Source organism: Heterocephalus glaber, unplaced genomic scaffold, assembly GCF_053883595.1.
Source record: "Heterocephalus glaber isolate CG9 unplaced genomic scaffold, H.glaber_assembly_v1.0 deba00001461, whole genome shotgun sequence".
NCBI classification, from domain to species: Eukaryota; Metazoa; Chordata; class Mammalia; order Rodentia; family Bathyergidae; genus Heterocephalus; species Heterocephalus glaber.
Genome location: NW_028258308.1, coordinates 22,708,370 through 22,732,216, shown reverse-complemented (window position 1 = coordinate 22,732,216; position 23,847 = coordinate 22,708,370). Strand labels below are relative to the sequence as shown.

Here is a 23,847-nt window from a genome sequence, read left to right as displayed (position 1 = left end):
TCCTAGGATATTGTGTAAAATTTTTTTGAGTGCTGTTTTGGTATTCATGAAGTTCCTAAGGTACTCTTGGTCATGAAAGTATCTTATTTCTCCACCAATTTTGAAAGACAGTTTTGCAGGGTACATCAATCTGGGTTGGAGGTTGTTTTGTTTTAGGGCTTGGAATATGTCACTCCAAGCTCTTCTTGCCTTGATGGTTTGTGTTGAGAAGTCTGCTGTGATTCTGATGGGCTTTCCTTTGTATGTGATTTGTTTCTTTTCTCTAACTGCTTGTAGAACTGTGTTCTTCTGTTGAGTTTCTGGAATCTTAACAATTATATACCTATGTGTAGTTTTTTTTTTATCAAGGCTATTTGGAGTCCTATATGCCTTACTTATGAGTATGTCAAGTTCTTTTCCCCTTCTTGGGAAGTTTTCTGCCATTACTTCTATGAAGAGTTTTTTTTTATGTCATCTGCACTCTCTCCTATTTCTTCATTGACTCCAATCAGTCTTATGTTATTCTTGTTTGCATCGTCTAACAGCTGCTGGATTGATTTCTCATGTTCCCTTATAATTTTGAAGCAATTTTTCTTTTCCTGGTCACTAATTGCAATCTTATCTTCTATGTTGAAATTCTGTCCTCACATTGGCTCATTCTGCTGTGTAGACTTTCAGTGGAGTTTTTCATCTCTTGAAAATCTATTTGCATCTGTTTTATGGATTCCATTTTTTTCCTATGTTGGTATTCCATCATGATCCTCAGCTCCTCTCTAGATTTATTAATCATGTCTTGGACTAGGACCACATTTTCTTCTGATATCTGAGAAATTATTTCTGATTTCATTTTTTCCAGATCCTGTTTTGTTGCCAGTTCAGTGGGTCCAAGTGGTTGAGTATCAGAGTGTTCCATCTCATTTCCCTTTGGGGTTGCTGTAGGTGATGTGGAAGTCTGGTTTTGTGACTTATTTATGTGTTTTCTCATTTCAACTGGGGGGGGCATGGGGGGTGCTGTTGATGCCCTTGCAGCTTACTTCCTCTGAGCTGGGAGAGATGGGCCAGGGGCCAGGAGCAGTGGTAGAGATGGTGGCCTAGAAGCCCCTTCCTCTGGGCCAGGAATGGCGGGACAGACCCAAAAGCCCTTTCCTCTGGGTCAGGAGTTTTGGGATGGATGGTGGCTGAGAATCCCCTTCCTCTGGGCCCAGAGCAGTGGGACAGACAGTGGCCCAAAAGCCCTTTCCTCTAGGTAGGAGTGGCAGTATGGATGGTGGCCTGGAAGCCCCTTCCTCTGGGCTGGGAGTGGCGGGACAGTCAGGTACTTAATTCTTGACTATATTTCATTTACATAAAATAGTTGGAGTGAATAAAAAGAAATGCTCATAATTACATACAGCTTATTTTTTAAAAAAAATTCCACTCTGAAAATCTTTTTGATTATATTGGTTATATTTGCATTACATTTTTGAAATAAGATTTCCCTATGTATTTCAGGCTGGCTTTGAACTCACTATGGAGCCCAGACTGGCTTTGAACTTATGACAATCCTGCCTCAGCCTCCTGAGTGCTTGGATTATAGGGATGTGCCATCATGCCCAGTTATCCATTAGTATTTAATGTAGGCACTGAGATGGTTGGATTCACATTTGCCTTTTTGAATTGGTGGAATGTGATTCATTTTACCTATACTCTGAAAATATCCAGTCTAGCTATAGTTCTCCTAACTCCTATGTAGTATTTACTCTGGATTTCTGATAAGTGACAAAATCACAATTGATATGAATTGACAAACAGACAACCAAAAAAGGAATGAATTTGATCACATCAATGAAATTTTACCTGAACTACTTCTAAAATTCAGTGACTCATAAAGTGCCTGTTTTTTGTACTTTTGCTTTCTTCTGTGTGATTGTATTTCAATAGTAAAACTGTTAGTATTAGTTATAGGGTTGAATCCTATCTGCTTGAATGCTGCAAAGAGAAATGATTAGACTTTTCCATGAAGTTTAAAGAAAAGTTCCAGTAATGACAAACATTGATTATATCTATTATCTGAGTCCATCACTATGACCAGGAGAATGGATTCATTTAATTGGTTAGGCATGAATTAGTAACCATCATTGGAGCCACAAGGTTTCATAATCCCCTTGGGAGCCATAGGATTTTAGAAAAAAAATGCTGCACTCACACAAACAACAGCTTTTTAATGTGCTATTCTGTGATAACTTTCAATGTCTTTTTTGGTGGTTTGCAGTGGAGTTTGAGACAGTATATATTCCAGGCTGGCCTTGAACTTATCATCCACTCCTCTCAGCCTACCAAATGTTAGGATTACAGGTATGTGTGCCATTACATCTGGCTTTACTCTGCCATTCTTCCCCCCCCCCATTAAGTTTATTGGTACATTTTAGGTATAAAATATAGTTACATTCATCATTGGAATCTTATACCATGATGTGAGTATCTTGGTTCTTATTTTTTTCCCCTTCACTTGCCCTCCCTTCACCCCCCTCTACCCTTCACTATTTGAAAAGATTTTGTTTCCATTTTTTCCCTTTTCTCATATTTTTTCTTTTTCCTTCTTTCCTTTCCCTTACCCCTCCCACTTCTCCTGCTCCTTTGGACCTTTTCTTTCTATTACACAATATCAATTATACATTTTAAAAATTATAATATCAAGATCTAGGAGACAGTACCACAGATTTTACAGAATTTAAAAGATTATAGAAAGCATATTACAAAAATCTGTTTTGAAATAAATTTGACAACTTCTAAGAAGTACCTTGGAAGACAAATTAATGAAACTAACTCTGGACGAAATATAAAATTTGAATACCACCTATTAAAGAAAGTTTATTCCTAGTTTGAAAACCTACCTATATGACAACAGCAGGCTCTTATACATTTTAACTGATAAATCATATCAAACATTTAAAGCAGAAAAAAGAAAGAACACTCTCCCCTCATTTTAGGAAATCAATATTGTGCTAATACTAAACCTGGATAAAGATAATAGAAGAAAAACATATGAACATAGATAGAAATTTGTGTAATAAAACAAACTAGTAGACTCAGTGGTTCCGTTGCTTGCCTTGCAAGCACAAGGACCCGAGTTCGATCTCTGGTACAAAAAAAAAAAAACCCAAAACAAACAAACAAACAAAACAAACAAACTAGTAGAAGTCAGCTCTGGCAGTATGTAGAAAGTGGTTTTATTATAGGGATGGCAGTGTTGGTTCAGCATTGGAAGATCCACCCCAAAAGTCATCATTTTAACAGAGGAAAGGAAAAAGCCATATGATTCTGTCACTAGTTAGAGAAAAAATATTGGACTAAATTCTACAGCTGTTCATGGTAAAAGCTATCAGGAGACTAGAAGTAAAACAGAACCTGATCAACAGATCAAAGACATGTACTCCATACTTCCAGCAAAAACTCCTTATATGAATGGAGAAGATACAATGCTTTCTCCTTAAGGTGGGGAGCAAGGGCAGATATGCCTACTCTTCATCTGTCCATTAAACTTTGAAACATAGGCCCAAACCAAAATATTCTGGCAATAAAAATAAACAAATACCATAAGATTGGCAAGGTAGAAGCAAAATCTTTATATGAAGATAAAATGATCATCTACAGAGAAAATACTAAGAAATCTCTAGGAGCCCCTAGAATTATATTTGAATTTAGTAGGATTGGAAAACACAAGGTATATATAAAAATTCAGGTCTATGTATACTTGCTATAAATGAAGAATTGGATATTGAAATTTAAAAGTTATGTAGGAGTACAAAGGACCTAGAAAAGTAACAAGAAAAAGGAAAAGAAAAAAAAAACAGTGTTGGAAGACATTTAGCACCTAATTTTAAGACTTCCTCTAAAGCTATGGTAATCAAGACAGTGTTGGTGTAAGGAAAGACATATAGATTATTGGAATAAAACAGAGAATCTAGAAATAGAACCACACATATATGGTCCACTGAGTTTTGAAAGATTATTTAACATTAACATTTTATAGAACATAAATTCAATTCAAGAGCAGAGGAAAAGATAGTGTTTTCAGCAAATGGCACTAGAACACCTGGTATCCGCATATAATAAATTAACCTCAACCCTTTATTCCATACATAAAAATAACTGGAAAGGATCTATAAACCTAAATATGAAAGACTAAAACTATAAAATTTTAAGAAGAAATTATAAGGGAAAATGTTTATGAATTTAGGGTAGGCAAGAATTTCCTAGGATGTAAAATCATGATTTATAAAAGAAAAAAAATAGATAAATAGATTCCATCAAAATTAAGAACTTTAAATGACATCATTAAGAAAATGAAAAGTAGTCCTTAAACAGATCATATTTATAATGTGTATAACCCATGACCAGAATATATAAAGAACTCTTACAGATCATTAATATAGACAACCCAATTAAAAAGTAGACACAAGAAGATGATAAATAGCCAGTACAGCACAAGGAAAGGTGTGCAACAATAGAATTAGAAAAATACTAATCAGTACAATAACAAGATTGAATTATACACTCATTAGGGAGATGAAGTGAAAAGTTTTAAAAGAACAAATGACAGCTTAGGTGTGAACCAGTTAGAACTTTCTAATACTGCTAATGTGAATGTAAAATGATAAAACCATTTTGGAAAACAATATAGAAATTTCTTGTATTACAGTTAAGAACCAACAGTCTTGTTCTTAAGTTTTTACTTGAGAGGAGTGAAAACACATGTTCACAATAGATTTGTACACACAAGTTGAGTATCCCTTATCTGAAATTCTTGGGACCAGAGTGTTTCAGATTTTTGTTTGAAATCCACTTGGTCTGCAAAGAGGATAGCTACTCCTGCTTTTTATTTTTTGGGTTCCTGGCAAATGGAGTATTGTTTTCCACCCTTTAATTTTCAGACTATGAGTTTCTTTTTTAATTAAATGTGTTTCTTGTATGCAGCATATTGTTTTATCTTCCTTCTTGACCCATTCTGCCAGTCTGTTTCTTTTGATTGGTGATTTGAGACCATTAATATTGATGGTTATAACTTATACATATTAACTTATCATTGTCATGACTTTTTCTGTTTGCTGGATTCCTTCCCTTTGGCTTTAATTTCTTTTCACACCCTATGGGTTCATTCTGCTGGGCTTCCTGGAGTTGTGATCCTCATTGTCTTTTCCTAGGATTTTGTCTAAAATTTTTTGGAGTACTAGTTTGGTATTCATGATGTTCCTCAGGTGCTCTTTGTCATGAAAGTATCTTATTTCACCATCAATTTTGAAAGATAGTTTTGCAGGGTACATCAATCTGAGTTGGAGGCTGTTTTCTTTTAGGGCTTGAAATACATCACTCCAAGCTTTTCTTGCCTTGAGGGTTTGCATTGAGAAGTCTACTGTGATTCTGATGTCTACTGGGCTTTCCTTCGTATGTGATTTGTTTCTTAACTGCTTGTAGAACTTTGTTCTTCTGTTGGGTTTCTGGAATCTTAACAATTATGTGCCTATGTGTAGATTTTTTTTTGATTAAGGCTAGCTGGAGTCCTATATGCCTCACTTATCTGTATGTCAAGCTCTTTTCCTCTGCTTGGGAAGTTTTCTGCCATCACTTCTGTGAACAGTTTTTTTTTTATGTCATCTGTACTCTCTCCTGTTTCTTCGTTGACTCCAATCAGTCTTATGTTATTCTTCTTTGCATTGTCTAGCACCTGCTGGATTGATGTTTCATGGTCCCTTACAATTTTAAAGCAATTTTTCTTTTTCTGATCACTAATTGCAATCTTATCTTCTATATCTGAAATTCTGTACTCATATTGGCTCATTCTGCTGCATAGACTTTCAATGGAGTTTTTCATCTCCTGGAAATCTGTTTGCATTTGTTTTATGGATTCTATTTGTTTCCTATGTTGGGGGTCCATCCTGTTCCTGAGCTCCTCTCTAGATTTATTGATCATGTCTTGCACTATGAGCACAATCTCTGCTGTTATCTGAGAAATTATTTCTGATTTCCTTTTCTCCAGATCTTCTTTTGTTTCCAGTTCAGGAAGTCCAGGTGGTTGAGTATCAGAGTGTTCCATCTCATTTCCCTTTTGGGTTGCTGTAGGTGATCTGGAAGTCTGGTTTTGAGACTTGTTTCCATATCTTCTCATTTTGTTGGGGGTGGGTGTGTGGGGTGCTATTGGCACCCATGTGGCTCACCTCCTGTGTGCTGCTGGGGGTGGTACGGCAGCCCGGAAGCCTCCTCTCTACTCTGCCATTCTTAATTTGGCTTTTCTTTTACTGTACTGACAGAATCTAAAAGATGGTGGAAATGTCCTCACTGGTACTACCCCCCACCCCAACTCATGTAATATCTCCTGGAGTAACATCAACTTCTTGAAGAGACTTTCTGTATTTTCCATAAGGTATTAAAATTTTATATTTCCACTGAAATTGAAATGAGATCAAGAGGGAAAGAGGGCATCCCTCAAACGTTTTTATATATGTGTATGTGTTTGCTTACATGTGTGTATACACACATGCACACATACACATTTAGATTTGTAAATTATTCCAAATGTTCTCATAAAGTAGGGATAAAGGGATGAAGTCTATTTTCCTTCCCCTTGAATCTGAGTGTAAAATTGTTACTGTTTTGATCAGAGGGTGGCAGATTGGTTCTGTCTAATTTTTGTAATTAACCCACAAACATGATACATCTCTTGCACACATCTTGAAATGTACTCACCAGGTTGTATGAAAGTTCAGATTCTTGGTGTGGCATCACATGCCTTTAATCCCACCACTTGTGAAGGCTGAGCTGGAAGAGTTGCAAGTTGGAGACAAGCCTGGAAAATTTAGCACACTAACAAGACCGTATTTCAAAACAAAAAATAAAAAAGAAACTGGAGATAGAGCTCAATGTGAAAGCCTTAGGTTTAATCTTTTCAAAGAAGAAAAGAAAAGAAAAAAAAAAAGAAATCTCAGACCATGCTGAAAAGTCATATATAGATGTTTGGAGAATTAATACTAGGTAGGGTCTCAGTCATAACAAGAACCAAGTTCCAGACTTGTGGTTAGTGAAGCTTCAGATTGCAGACCTTTGGTTTCCTGCCTGATCCCGAGGGGAGCAGAACTATGGTGGTTGATTGTATAATCTTGACCTAGGAGACACCACAGGATTAGTAAAGCACATTTCTCGATATATCTGGGTGAGTCACTGTTCACTAGTTCTGCCTCCCTGATGCTATGAACTAAGTATCTTGCTCTGCCATGCCCTTCAACCCTGATGATTCTGCTTTGGAGACAGCTGACAAGAGACTGAATGCCCTAAACCAGGAGTCAAATTAAACTTCTCCTCCTTTAAATTGTGGGTATCAGATATTGTGTCTTAGCAATAGCAAAGCTGACTAACACAAAAGCCAAATAACTTCTCAGAGCTATGTTGTAGACTTATGAGGAAAGTAAATGTTGTTATTGTTTTTAGCTGTTACATTTTAAATTATGTATAAAGCAGATGCATTCACTCCACTTAAGTGATATGTGTGTTTTTAATAATGCCTCTCACCTGTCCATATTTCTACAATTCAGCTGTGGAATAAATGATATGAAAATGGTGCCTTGCTTACTTTGAATGTGAAACTATAAAATAATAAAGCTTATCACTAAAAAGCTACTGACAACTAATCCTTGAAAGGAAAGAATATGATGACTTGGTATACACTAGTAGTTTGATTTATATGATTTAACAAGACCTCAAAATGTACTACTGTAAATGCTTTTCTTATATTTACCTAAAAAAGTGAACCATGATATCAATTATTTTGTCTTAAAGGGATGCTTGTGTCTGAAGCAACCAAAACAAAATATGTGCTTCTAGGATGTAACCTCAGGATTACGTCTTAATCTCTGAAAATATAATTCACTTCACCTTGACTTTTATTAATCATATCCATGAAGTTAATTATTCAAATAGCTCAGTAGTGCAATCCTTGTTTGGCAAGTGCAAGGTCCTGAATTCAGTTCCATTACTGAAAAATAAATTTCTTTTGTCCTCATTTTGGGTGAACAAATTAGCCATGATATAAAATCAGTTATTTTAAATTTTAAAAATCAACTTTTCTGCATCCACTACCTTTCTCTCTAAAAACTAACTGCAGATTCATTAATGTGAGAAAACTTTTTTATTAAGAGAACATACATTGCTGTGTAGTTCACCTGATGCACTCTAAACAGAGAGGAACGCTAGTTATTTTCAATAATTAAATGAATGTGCAGGTCTTCAAGAAAACAAGCGACAGAAAATAGAGGCTGCTAAAAACAAAAACCAGGCATAGTGAAAACATGAACCTTTCCTACAAAAACTCAGTTTCTCTATCTCTGAACCAAAGCTACATTATCTTAACTGACAGGTACTCTATTCCCTTTTTATTGAGGTATGTGTTTGTTAACTTCTTAGAATGGTTTTAGAATCATTAATTTCTTAGAAATTTTCTATTATATATTGCCTTTCAGATGTGTTAGCTATGGAAGTCCATAGCATTCTATTATAAATTTTAAATTTATTTTATCATTAGCTATATTTTCTCCTTTGTCAGTAGTTTCATTTATTTGTTTCCTTTTATTATTCTGTAGTAAAAGTAGTTTCTGGTTTTGTTTATCTTTACTATATTTAATTCTCATGTTAATAATTTATATTTCTCTCTGTTCCAATTTGTTTTGAAGTAGGTAATAAACCCTTTCTAGTTTCTTGAGTTAGTTAATTAAATTTTAATGATTCTTGTCTATTTTATATTTTTAAGCCAATATATTTTCTATTACATAGCATTTGAGTGTTTCCTACAAATTTTCTGTTTCCTTTTTTATCTCTTATCCAAATAAAAATATTTAAAAGTGTACTTTTATGAATTGCCTCTGTTTAACACTTGTCTTAGTGATTAAAAGAAACAAAACATGTTTGGTATTTAGTATAGTTCTTGTTACTTAGTATGTGCTTAATAAATATTCTTTTGATTATTGGTAATAATATTTATAAAATTCTGAATTCTGAGGTTTAATTGTGTTTTCAATCTGAAATTATATTGCCTTCTTATAGTATCCCATACATGGAGAAGGTTTTAATTTTTGAAGCTCTCTTCCATTTTAAATTTACTTTTCACTCAGTGTTTGACTGCTGATTTCCACCTTGAATATTGGTGGTTTCTATTTTTCCTCTCAAATGTCTATATTTATACTGTCTTTGATACTTGCATTTTATTATGTCCATATGCTGTATTTATATATGTATTGGAGGCTGATCAGACCCCCAATCACCTGAACAAGGGTACAGTGGATGGATTAAAAAAATACAAGGCAAGATCTTAATTCACGAATGGGGGGCCCAGGATGGTCAAAGCTCTTATTTGGCGAAGAAACTGTCTCCTGGAGCTTCCCACTATTTATTAAACATACAATTTCTTGCAGAGGTAAGGGGTGCAGTGAAGTGGAGAGCACTGATGCAAGGAGATTCCTAGCCACAAGGGAATGAAACATTCTAGTAAGAACAGCTCATAGATTAATGGGAAATTTGTTTCTTTTCATGGATTAATTTTTGCCTCTCTTAAATTTTGCCTCTATAGGAGATTTATGAATGAGTCATGCTGCTCTTAGCTGCACTATTGTTTTGCCATCCAAGACGTCACAGTGTCACAGATCATTGAGACCTCTGCTGTAACCAGTGGTGTAGGAGGTTGTTCCTTTCCCATACACCAACTGCTGGCTCTTCAGGCAGCCATTGTGGGCTAATAGGCAGACTCACACTTTTAATACGAAAAGCCAGTTTATGAATTTGTAGCTCACTCAAGGTAGTCTCCATCATATATAACTTGACACAAACTAGACTAATCAAGAAGTAACACAGTTATTTTTCTTTCCTGCTATATCTTCTATACTTCCCCTTCTCCCTCCATCAAAGGCAAGATACTTGATATTCCATGGAAACAGATTCCTTCTTTACTGATAGGATACTTTTCTTCTATCTACAATGTCCATTGTCATCAGTCCTTCCCAGACTCAGTACCTTCCCTCACACCAGCTTCTAAAATCACACTAAGCACTTCCATTTCTTGAGAGATTTTCCATGCTGAGTCAATATATTCTCTCCTTCCTTGTAACTCTCATAATATTTATTAGGACTTCTCATATGATATTTCCTTTTTAAGCTTTGTATGTCATATCTCTGCTACACTATCTAAGCTATTAGAAAGAAGAAAATATACTTTGTTTATCTCATCACACTATTTTAATGGACTAAATGTTAATGAAGTCTTATGTTGTGGAAAACTGAGAATAAGCATGAAAAAGTTAGAATTGTTACTATGTATGAGTAAGAAACATGCCAAGTTATTCTACTCATAATCAGGTGACAAAGATGAAAATTGATATATCATTTGCTAGGCCAGTATTCACAGTGACTACCTGGAAGAAACATTATCACATAACAGATGGAGATATCAGCCAAGGTATAGCCATCTGTGTTAAAGCAGGAAAACACTTGGAATGGTAAGGGAAATTCTAAAACAGAGGAGAGTGGAGTCATTGAATGTGTCCTTTTATTTATTTATCTATCTATTTATTTATTTATTTATTTTTTGGTACCAGGGATCGAACTCAGGACCTTGTGCTTCAGCTGAACCACTGAGCTAAATCCCTGGCCCACTGAATGTGTCTTATTCCAAAGGCATTTTGTTGTTTCTGTTTTCTGCCCCACTAGGCCTCAAATCTCCTTTTGTACTTCTTCACAAAGGTTTAAAAATTTCAAATCAGTAAGCTTTATAGTTTTATTTCAGACTTCCTGAAAACTGAATACTTAATTTTTTTTCAAGAAGCTCAAAAAAAAATTTAAAAAAAAGAAGCTCAAATAAGATGAAATATCACTTGAGAAAAGTCACCAATAAGCCATGTCATGGGCTATATATCCAAAGGTGTGTGTTTATGAATGCCTGTGTGTATGTGTGCATTTCTCAGAAGGAATTTGTACAGGAGGATGGAAATCTGTACACCATGCCTGTGATTAACATGTTTATCCTTACCTTTTTCTGCTATGTTGTAACTGCCATCAGAGCTCCAGATACTCTTTGCATAAATTCCCAGTGTTCAAGGTTGTGGAGTTTGTAGAGTATGTCATTCATCACAGATTTTCACATATTTGATGAACACAGACAAAACTTGGCTTATTGTGAGAATGATCTCTCATAGAATGATTAGTCTTTCTGAACAGAATAGTGCCAGCTGTTGTGTGGCCCACTTAGTAAATGGGACATGTGCTATCACATGATTACAGTAACAATTAAACTAGGTTTGCAAAAGTTAAGAAATAAATCAACACTAAATTAAAGTCAGAATGCATTCTTCAATCCATGAGCTAAGCAATTTAGTCTACAGGTCAAAGTCCAACAAAAATCAAACTGGTATAGGCAAAGGGATTTACTTGAGTGAAATGACACTGCCATCAAACTGGCCCATGATTAAATCTCAGAATGAGGAGGCAGCAGAAAGGTAGTAGGGGCTGAAGTGGAGCCTGTCACTGATAGGGTAGCATCTTGGGGGGTGGGGAGTCTTGGGTGATTAAGGATGTTGCTGGAGTATAGAGTCTGACTCAGCTCTATATGCTGTCCTGTGGCTTGTTCATAGAGGCTGAATTACAAAGCACAGAAGAAATATAAGTATACCAAGATAAGGAGAGGGACTTATGTTTACATGCTGTACTTTCAGTGTTCCTCAATTGGTTCTTGAGTTTGAGGGAAATAATTTTCCAACAAAAACTCATTTTGCAAGTGCTGATCATGTGTATATATCCAAAAAGCAAGAATGAGAAGTAAATTTCTACTGCAATATAACTGAGGGAGACTAAATATTGATTTCTTAAACAAATCAAATACAGGTTATAGTATAATAGGATTTTCAACCCTTAATTACTCACCAAAGTATTTCTAAAGGTTTTTAATATAAGAAATTTTAACAACTTATTATGCTAGTTTGTAAGAGTCTTTTCCTTCACTTGAGTAATTTGAAAAACAACAAATCAGATTTTATGTTGTATATTTGATATTTTATTGTTAGCTTTCTGTCCTTGAAAGTGGACTCGCCATTTCCCAACTTCATTTTCTTTTTCCTCTGATTTCTCCTTTAGATTGTGATCAAGCTTCTTGGTAAGAATTCTGGGAACTCAAACTCGGCAGCATCCTTTCTGTAAGTTTTATCTCTGTTCCTAGCGTACATTACTTTCTTGCCTTCAGTCCAAGTAGTACCTGATTGTGTACTTCAGCCTCAGCCTCTGTGTGCAGTGTTGCAATCACGCTGCACTTGCTTGGAGTTGACAATACCGTGGTATTTTGTCACACCTGGGTGCTGATCAGATTAAGTCCCATCTCCCCTTTATTCTGTATCTGTTTCTTTCATGTGATTATTAAATGCTGCTGATTTCCTACTGGGTAACTATTTAAAGTCACACTGATTCTGTATTCTGGACAAATTCCTGAAGTGTTTAGCTTTTTTCAAAAGAGGCTATTGACTCAATTACAGAGATTGTTTTAAATCAGAAGACTAAAACTTTGGATTTTCAGTTCACATTTGTGTTTGGGAGTCAATATGGTCTTATTTTCTAAAGAAGAATCTATAACTTACAGTCAGATATACAGTGCAACACAAAACAAACAAAAAAAAAAGAAAGAAAGAAAAAAGAAAAGAACAGAGAAGGACCCCCAGGGCATGCCCACAAGCCTCCAGCTTGGCCTTGCAGTCAGAACGGTCCTGGGTGGCTGTACCCTGCTCTGTTGGGCTCACCCCTCCCACTTGCAACCAGGAGACTGTGAGGACCCCCCCCCCAGGCATACCCACCAGGTGCCAGCTTAGCAGCGTGGGCACTTGCAATAATAGGCCCCTCACCCTCGACTCTGGCCTCTTGGCTGTGCAGCTACCTGGTTCCACGCAATAGAGGCACAGGGGGACATAAAGGCCATTGTCCTGAACTGCAGAAGTGAACAACAGAGAGAGGGTCTCTCTCAGGATCCCTGATGAAAACTGAAGCCTACTGGAAAAGTGAAGAGAATCTCTGCAATAAAGGCACACCAGACCACTGTAGTTGGTAAGTTGGAGGGATCATCACCTCCCATTTGAACCTGGACTATCTTCAAGGGAAAGGCGTCTGGAACCTGTAATAGAACTTTGCAGGATTCAACCCTGCAGAAGGACAGGGAGCTCACCTTGGGACTTGCAGCCAGAAATCTGCCTGAATCTCATGAGTCTGTGACTGGCTTACTGAGACTCATTGACTTATAACTGCACATTGCTGCCCACATTGTTTATTTTGACAGCAAAGATATACCCTGAAGGAGCCCCTTCATTTTTATCTTTATCTGATAATTTCAAAATTACCACTATTTTTTTCCTCTTATTTTTGATTTTTTCCTTCCTTTTCTACTTTTAAAATTTTTATTTTTCCCTTTTTTCCTTTTCTCTTTTCTTTCTCTCTTTCTCTCTCCCTAGTGCCCTTGCTGTTCCACATTGTTCATCTCCCTTTGTGTTACTGTTCTACCTCTAATTCATGTTTCTTTATTTTTCTTTTCTTTTCTCTCCTCTTGCCTTGCCTTCTGGCCTCACTGCTAACCTTCCCCTATCCCTCTATGTACCTATCCCTCCCTCCCCAATTCCTTCTAACTCCCCATCCAGAAGTGTAAAATTGCTGTAGGGAAGAGTTTATTCACTATAAACATATGTAGGATTGGTCCTTGATCTTGATTTAATTCACAAAGTTAAAGGTGATAGGTTAATAATCACCACAAATTATCATTTTCTAAAAGGTACTTGATGCTATTGTGTTGCTGATTGTATCACTTGGGCTAAGGTGTTATGATTGATCTAATCAGTTTTCCTTTCTGGTATAATGAAAATGAGATAGCCTCAGAGCCATTAGAGATGCAAAGCTTAAAGACCAGCTATAACTTGAATTCACCTCTGAGAAACAATCATTCCATAAGGGTTCTAAATACATCAACAAAGATATTTACAATAAGCAACTTAAAGTATCAACCCAGGAACTAAACCAAGGACAGTACCAAAAACAAAAATGAGAAGACATTTAAGCAAGTCACAAATTCAGACTTCCACCCCACAAAAGGCAAACTCTGAGGGAAACAAGGTGGAAAAGTCTGATAATCAACCACCTGGACACCCTGATCTGATAGCACAGGAAGTAACAAAACAGATGAATGAGTCTCTAGAAAAATTCAAAGCAGAAATAATCTCCCAGATAACTATAGAGAGGGCGAGAAGAGTGAAAGACATGATTAGAGACTCTAGAAAAGAAACAGATAAAAAAATAGATGAGCTCAGAAACATGCTGGAAGCCATGAATGCCCAGCATAAGAAAGAAATGGAAACCATGATTGCCCAACATAAGAAAGAAATGTAATCTGTGAAACAGATTCAAACAGATATCTAGGAGATTAAAAACTCCATTGAAAGCATGCACAGCAGATTAAGGGAATCTGAAGATAGAATATCAGATATAGAAGACAAGATTGTGCTTAAGAACCACAAAAACAGAGATCTCTTAAAAATAGTAAGGGACCATGAGAAATCAAACCAGCAGCTGCTAGATGAGGCAAAGAAGAATAACATAAGACTGATATGAGTTCATGAAAAAACAGGACAAAGTACAATTGACATTAAAAAAAAATGTTCACAGAAGTAGTAGTAGAAAACTTCCCAGACAGAGGTGGGGAATTGGACATACAGATAAATGAGGTATGTAGAACTCCAACTAACCATGATCAAACCAAATCTATGCCTAGACACATAATAGTCAAGATCCCAGAAACCCAACAGAAGAACAAAATCCTACAGGCAGTTAGAGAAAAGGAACAAATCACCTGCAAAGGAAAGCTCATCAGAATCATGGCAGATATTTCAACACACACCCTCAAATCAAGGAGAGCCTGGAGTGAAGTATTTCAAGCCCTAAAAGAAAATAGCATCCAACCTTGAGGGTTGCATCCTGCAAAATTGACTTTCAAAATCGATGGGGAAATTAGATACTTCCATGACAAAAAACACCTGAGAAATTTCATGAACACCATACCAGCACTGCAAACTATTCTAAGGAATATCCTAGAAAAAGGCAATGAAGGTCACAACTCCAGGAGGCCCAACAGAGGGAAGCCACCAGGCAAGGTAAGAAACTAAAGGGAAAGGGGGAAAAAATAAGAAATAAAAGAACCAACAACAGTAAAACATCATGACAAGGATGAGTCAATATCTATCAATTATAACTATCAATGTTAATGGTCTCAATTCACCAATCAAAAGAAATAGACTGGCAGAATGGATTAAGAAGCAAAATCCAACAAAATCTTGTATATAAGAAACACACCTAACTCAAGAAATGCACAGACTGAAAGTAAAAGGATGGAAAACAGTCCTCCATGTGACAGGAACCCAGAAAAAAGCAGGGATAGCAATTTTATTTGCAGACAAAATAGATTTCAAATCAAAACTAATTAAAAGAGACAAAGTTCACTACATCCTTTTGAAGAGAACAGTCCAAGAGGAGGAGATGACAGTCCTAAATATATATGCACCAAATATGAATGCCCCCAACTATACAAAACAAATATTAATGGACATGAAAAAACAAATAAACATTAATACAACTGTAGTGAGGGACTTCAATACCCCACTATCATAAAAAGACAGATCATCTAGACAAAAAATTAACAAAAAAATTCTAGAACTGAACCAAGCTATTGAACAAATGGACTTAATAGATGTTCACAGAGTGTTCCAATCCACAAAATCTGAATATACATTCTTTTCGGCTGCACAAGGGGCATTCCCCCAAATAGATCACATACTAGCTCATAGGACATGTTTAAGTAAATGTAAAAGAGTTGAAGTTACCCCTTGTATATTATCAGAGCATAGTGCAATAAAATTGGAGATCAATGACATAAGAAACCACAAAACTCCCACAAACACATGGAAATTAAACATCACCGTCCTGAACAACAAATGGGTCACAGAGGATATTAAAGAAAAAATTAGACAGTTTCTACAAGTAAATGATAATGCCAGTACAACATTTAGGAATCTGTGGGACACAATGAAAGCAGTTCCACAAGGGAAATTCATAGCAGTGAATGCCCATATTAGGACAACAGAGAGAACTCAGATAAATAACCTAATGCAGAACCTCAAGATCCTAGAAAAAGAAGAGCATAACAAATCCAAAGCTTGTACAAGAGAGGAAATTATAAAGATCAGAGCAGAAATCAATGCAATGGAGACTAAGAGAATGATACAAAAAATTAATATATCAAAGAGTTGAGTTTTTGAAATAATAAATAAAATTGATAAACCTTTAGCCATCCTTATCAAAAAAAGGAAAGAAGAGGCTCAAATCCATGAAATAAAGAACAAAATAGGTGAAGTCACAACAGACCCAGCAGAAATCCAGAGGGTCATCAATACCTACTTTGAAAACCTGTACTCTAATAAAATGGAAAACACAGAAGAAATGGACAGATTCCTAGATACATATGAATTGCCAAAGTTAAATGAAGAAGATATAGAAATTCTAAACACCCCAATTACAATGAGGGAAATTGAAAATGTAATAAAAAATTTACCAACAAAGTAAAGCCCAGGTCCTGATGGCTTCACTGCTCAATTCTACAAGACATTTAAAGAACTATTGCCATTACTCTTTAAACTCATCAAGGAAATTGAAAGGGAATCAAAGCTTCCAAATTCATTCCTGGAAGCAAGTGTTACTTTGATTTCAAAGCCAGGGAAAGACCCAACCCAAAAAGAGAACTACAGGTCAATCTCCCTAATGAACATAGATGCAAAAATCCTCAACAAGATACTGGCAAACAGAATAGAGAGGGTCATCAGGAAGATCATACACCCTGACCAAGTTGGATTTATCCCAGGGATGCAAGGATTGTTCAACATTCATAAATCAATAAATGTAATACACTAAATTAACAGAGTCAAGGACAACAACCATGTGATCGACTCAGTAGATCCAGAAAAGGCATTCAACAAAATCCAACACCCATTCATGATAAAAACGCTACAGAAAATTGGAATAGAAGATAGAAGGTCTTTATCTCAACCTGATTAAGGCTATCTATGAAAAACCAACAGCCAAAAAGACACTAAATGGTCAAAAACTGAAAACTTTCACGCTAAAATCGGGAGCAAGACAAGAATGCCCACTATCACCACTCCTGTTCAATGTAGTTCTGGAAACATTAGCCACAGCAATTAGAAAAGAGAAAGAAATAAAAGGAATAAAGATAAGAAAGGAAGAAGTTAAACTGTCATTATTTGCTGATGATATGATACTTTACATAGAAGACCCCCAAAAAACCCCAACAAAAGATATCTAGACTTAATTGACAGATTCAATAGAGTAGCTGGATATGAGGACAACCCTCAGCAAACAATAGCCTTCTTATACACAAATAGCAGACTCACTGAGCGAGAAATTAGGGAAGCGATCCCTTTCATAATACCAAAATGAAATAATATCCAAAAAATGAAATAGCTAGGAATCAATCTAACAAAGGAAGCAAAAGACCTCTACACTGAAAACTACAGCACCCTGAAAAAGGAGATCTAGGAGTATATAAGAAAATGGAAAGATATCCCTTGTTCCTGGGTAGAAAGAAGCAATATAGTCAAACTGGCCATGCTTTCAAAACTACTATATAGATTTAATCCAATGCCAATTGAAATTCCAACAATATACTTCACAGAACTGGAGAAAATAGTCCAAAAATTAATTTGGAAGCAGAAGAGACCAAGAATAGCAAAAGAAATTCTAGGCAACAGAGACATGGCACGTGGTATCACAATCCTCAACTTGAAACTATACTAGAAAGCTACTGTGATGAAAACAGCATGGCAATGGCAAAGAAACAGACCTGAGGATCAGTGGAATAGATTAGAAGATGCAGAAACAACTACAGATATACTGAGTCACCTCATCTTTGACAGAGGAGCCAACCATCCTCATTGGAGGAACAATAGCCTATTTAATAAATGGTGTTGGAAAAACTGGATTTCAACCTGTCACATATTAAAACTAGACACACACGTATCAGCGTGCACTAAACTAAGATTGAAGTGGATTAAAGATCTAAATATTAAGACAGAAACACTAAATTTGCTGGAAGATAAGTTAGGTAGAACTCTTTATGACATTGGCATAGGAAAAGACTTTATAAACAAAAGCTCAGTAGCACGGGAACTAGCACAGAGAATCAACAACTGGGATCTCATCTTATTAAAAAGCTTCTGCACTGCAAGAGAAACCACCAACAGACCTAAGAGACAACCTACAATCTGTGAAAAAATATCAGCAGCTGTACTTTAGACAAAGGACTATCTAGAATATATAAAGAACTGAAAAAAATCAGATCCCCCCAAATTCAAAGACCCAGTTCAAAAATGGGCATATGAAATGAGCAGATATTCTCAAAGAAGTAAAAGCAGCAAATAAATATATGAAAAAATGTTCAACATCACTGATCATTTGAGAGATGCAGATGAAAACAACACTGATTCCACCTCACCCTAGAAAGAATGGCTGCTATCAAGAAATCATCCAATAACAAATGCTGGTGGGAGTGTGGGGAGAAAGGAACCGTTCTCCATTGTTGGTGGGAGTGCAGACTGGTGCAACCACTGTGGAAATCAGTATGGAGATACCTCAAAGAACTAGGACTAGAGGTCCCATTTGACCCAGCTATCCTCCCGCTGGGTATCTTCCCAAAAGAATTGAAAGAATCATACCACAATGATATATGTGCACCCATGTTTGTAGTGACACAGTTTGCAATAGCTAAAGCTTGGAAGCAGCCCAATTGCCCATCTGGAGACTGGATAAAGAAGATGTGTTTGTTTGTTTTTTATAAAATGGAGTATTATACATGCACATTGAAGCCATCCTCTTAAGTGAAATAAGTAGGACACACATGTGTAAATACCAGATAGTTTCTCTAGTGTGAGAAACTGAAAGTGTAATTAAGGATTAAAATGATTAAAATGAATAATTGATATTTTGAAATACAAAGAAAAGGTTCCAAGGGGTGCGCGTGTCAGGAGGGCAAGGGGAGAGATCAGAGTTACAGGCTGGAATATGGAAAGTATCCATATATAGATTGTGTAAAACTATAGGAAGAGATGTAGATAGAGACTAGACTGGACATTATGAGGTAGTTTGGAAGGAAAAGTCACTGAGATCAAAGGAGAGAAGGATGTGTTTACAGAAGAAGCACATACAACTATGTATAGTACATAGTACTCGATAGTGTGATAAATGACTGTTACTGTTTTGGGTACTTATCATAACATGCTCTGCTTTTCATCCTTTAGAGCATAATCCTACTTATATAAAAGAGTTTACTGTAAAACAGTGTGCTTCTATGCCCGTGGTAGCCTCATGTATCTCATGTTTAACTGCATATTTGGATAATATCAAGGGGCCATCACAGATGATTGATGTATACCTTTTCAGTTTGCACTTAGAAGTTGGCACTTGGTGTGGTACTTTGCGATACACACAGATGAAATTGCCTAATAACATATTTCTCAGATTACATTTCCATCACGTGTCACATGAATGTATTGAAATTTAAATTTTCAAAAATTTGGCCCATGTGAAGTCTACTAGTTAATTAGAATTTTTTCTCCAGACCACTATTTTTTCAATATTAGTTTTGAAAACCTTTCTAAAACAAATCAGATCTTCTGATGTCTTGTTAATGCTTGAGATTTTTTTAAAATTATATGGAACAATGTTTAAGTACTTTCCAGTTTTTCTTTGGTTGAGTTCTATTATATTTGTATATTATTATAGTTTTTTCCCCTTGCATTGCTTTTCTTTGAATAATTTTAATTTTTGTATATGTGTGTGTTTAGTGAATGATAATAAATTTATACATTAAAAAACAAAAAGGAAAAAGAAATATGGAGAAGAAATTTGGTATCTGAATATTTTAGAAAATTAAATTGAAATTGTTGTTCAGATAGGAAATATTTCGCTCCTTTTGCTACTTTTTAATGCTTCCCTTTTACTAACAAGTTATTAGACTAAGTTTATACAATGACATTAGAGGTTTTCTTGCATATTTCTAACTTTTTGAAGTATATATTTATTTCACCATAAGAGTACTGATGTTTGATTTTCATAATTCCAAGGTTGTAAGGTGTGGTGATGGACACCTATAATTCCACCACTAGGGAGGCTGAGGCAAGAGGATCACCATGAGTTTAAGGCCAGCCTGGGCTACAATAGTGAGTTCAAGAGCAGCCTAAATTACATAGTAATAACCTGTCTCAAAAAGAAAATTGTAATTCCAAGATAATAAGTTAGTTGAATACCTAAAAATCTGTTCCCTATATCTGAAAACAATACAATAGCTCCTTATTTCAGAACTCAAAATGAATTATATATTAAATTTACACACACATGCACCAAGTTTATCAATTTTTAATTAAGTCCTAAGTATAACCCAATTATATGATATGACGCTCAACTAATAAGAGTTATTTGACCCAACCTTGCAGGAAAATCTATATTAAATCATAGGGGTTTGGATTAACAATCTCCAATGCAAAGCTTTCTGACAGATTCTCAGTGTTAGTTTTATGTTTTTACCATTTTCATTTTATGCTTTTACTTTATGTCTTTCATTTCAGAACCTAATCACTAAATAAGATTCTAGTGCAAGATGCTGAAGGTTGAACTTTGTTGAATAGTTAAGAAATTGTGTGTTAATGAGAAAATGGCAAAGGAGAGTCTAGAACTAGCAGTGGAATCAGCTAGCTAAACAGTGAGCTCTGGTGGAGAGAGAGGCATCACAATGCAAGTACCATAAAAGTTGAGCAAGGTTTATCATACAGCTAGGAGATGAATGCTGTTATGGGCAGGAAGAGTAGCTCATGGAAATATAGTGACCTGAAAAGATAAGTTATTTTAGGTAACTGGTTAATACTCTGGTGTACCTGAAATCCACTTATGAACAATTGGAAAAATAAAAACTCAGAAATTGGGGAAAGATGATGAAGATCAGCTTTTTTGTGCTTGCCAAAGGAATTTCTAATTTGTACTATAAACAAAGAGAAAATATTGGATACTCTGAAGTAGTATTAAGAGACATATATGGGGCATGTTTTATGAAAAGACACTAGAAAATGGTAAGAATTAAGGGCCTTAGAAATTGTATTTGCTAAAGTGAAAAATAAATAAGAATAAAGTAAAGCAGCAGAGAGGAAATGAGAGGAGGAAATAAGTATAATCTCTTCATGTTTTCCAAAAAGTAATGTATCTGTATCTCATTGGTGGGGAATTTGAACCTCTTGCTATAATAAGAGATAGTATCATCAGAGTAGTTTGTACATAGAATCAGAATATAAAGATTTTGAAATAGAGGTTCTGAGATAGGTGAAGAGTGCAGGAGAGGATGAGTCAAGAATATCCCTCATGACTAGACATTACTGCGGAGATAAACAGGACAATTTGAGAGAAAGGGCCACAAGAAGGCCTACTCCAATGGAAACTTTTGGTTCTCCCTAAATTTTCCCCAACCTACATGTGGGGAAGCTGAATAAAGAACAGAAATACTGGTTAATCTAAAGATCAAATAAAAAAGACATGGTGCTAAGCAGCTACAGTGACTGGACATCCCAGGGCCTTTCCCTCAGGGTCATTTTTACCTTGGAGAAAAGCCAGAGGTTTCATGGTGTCAGATCCAGTGATTAAGATAGATGAAGACACACTGTAATATTTTTATTTGAAAGAAATTGCCATACACTTTTAATTGATTCGGGAGAGTGAAGTACCCATGACAAAGCAACTAAAGACACCCACTTGTGAGAACTTCTAGAAGTGCTTTAGAAATTGGCAAACACATTGCAATAAATGTGTTTAAAGCAAGTGGGGGATATTTGGGGGGGTGTTAAAGGCAATGTGTCTTTACTGTAATTTTTCAAATTAAAGCATTCACCATGTTTTGATCACACCTTGTATGTATACAAAAATTTGCATAAAATTGTAATAGAATTTTACTTACAGTAACCAACAACTGAAACATACTAAATGTCCATCAGTAGGAGAATACAGATATGAAAATTAATATTAACAATAGAAGCAAAATAATGATTTATATCACATGAGTAAATTTTAAAACTGTCAAACAAATGAAGTTAATAAAAATTACTACATTTTATGCTTCTTATTTCAAGTTCAAAAAGAGGGCAAAACTAATTGATAATGATAGAAATCAGAACAATGCTTCTTATAGGGAGAGATGAAAAACTGGGAAAATGGAAATATTTTGTGTCTTGTTTAGGGTTTTGGTTATTTGATTGTATAAATTATCAATATTTATTGAATTGGGGTTGTTTTTTGCATTTTACTACATAGAAAATTTACATTAAAAATCAATATTGTACCTGCTTCTAAGGCAAGGATCAAAGTAAACTCAAACCATAAAAACATAAACAACATTCAGAGATATTTCATCATATTGTGTATGCTTGGAATTAACCCTCTTAAAATTTTATGCAGATATAATTAGTTCATTTGAAGCTGATGAATATTTAGAAGATAGTGGGTTCTTAAGCCTTGGGATATTGGAATAAAATATATACTAATATCGATATATAAAATTGCACCTTGAACATTAGTTAAGATGAGAAAATGATATCCATGAGTTAGAGACAGTTGTTTCAAATAAAGTCATAGCCTGAATAAAAACATGTAGAGAGAAGATCAAAACCAGGCCAATGTCAAGAAGGAACGGTTTGGAATAAAAAAGATAAAAAATATCTTGGACTCCTATGGAGTATCTGTAAGTATCTCTGTCAATTTGTTTGTCAAACTAGATCTTTACATAAAAATCGTGACAATGCTGAGATTTTGTGGGGAGGGGCAGAAATCTCAGAATATAGCATGGAACAGTTTGGGGCAATATCAGGCAGCATCTTTATAGCAGGTCTTCTTTTTTAGCTCTTCAGCCCTTTCTTAGTTACCTCCTCATTGCTGGGACAAAATACCCAACACTCATAAAGAAGGTGCTTATTTTGGCTCACAGTTACAGTTCATGGCCAGCTGACTCCAAGGCAGAAATATTGTGGCAGAGTGATGTAGGAGTGAAGGAGAGCTGCGCATGTCCTGGGGGCAGAAAACAGAGAGTAAAAGGAGGAGTGCGGGAGGGGAGGGAGACACATCCTTCCTGGTCTCCCCACCAGTGAACAAACTCTTCTGAGAAGGCCCAGACTCTCAACACCACATTCAGCAGGACGTCAGCAGTGGATTAATCTGCTGATGAGTGCAGCACCCCTACCTCTGAACACATGAGTCGTTTGGAGAATACCCCAGATCTAAACCATGACACAGTTCCTACTGACTGCTCTCTGTCATCCTTCTTAACCTGTCCCCAAAGTTTCTCACCTGTCTTGAGGGGTCAAATTGGAAAATGACCAAAACTAATGTCTCAAAGAACTGGAGATTAGAATGCAATTAGATTTTATTTTTCCTGCCAGTTATAAGAAACCAGCAACTGACACTTGTAATGAAGTAATGAAGAAAAATCTGAAGTCTTCCTTAGGCTGAAAACAAACAAAAAATACAATGATTTATTACCAATGAAAGGGGACACAGGTGACAAACACAATCAGGGATCCCAAACTAGTGGCCAACTCATTTTATGGGAGTATACTTTTAATGAGTTTTCTAGAGCAATGGCTTAGGCTGATGAAAAATGCTGTTTACCAGGGGACTTTTCAGCATCCAGTAGCATTGTGCAAACTTACACTTCTTGCTTGTGAGAGATTTTTTAAA

General features: G+C 35.7%; 1 long non-coding RNA gene across 1 annotated transcript in view; it reads left to right on the top strand.

Annotated features, from left to right (window-relative positions):
- The window catches only part of LOC147826756 (uncharacterized), a 50,719-nt gene extending 30,966 nt beyond the window's left edge, over positions 1 to 19,753 (top strand). The window contains exon 3 of the long non-coding RNA XR_015453448.1: positions 12,124 to 19,753. This is a non-coding gene — a long non-coding RNA (uncharacterized LOC147826756). The remainder of the gene's footprint in view (positions 1 to 12,123) is intronic.
- Positions 19,754 to 23,847: the final 4,094 nt, after the last annotated feature.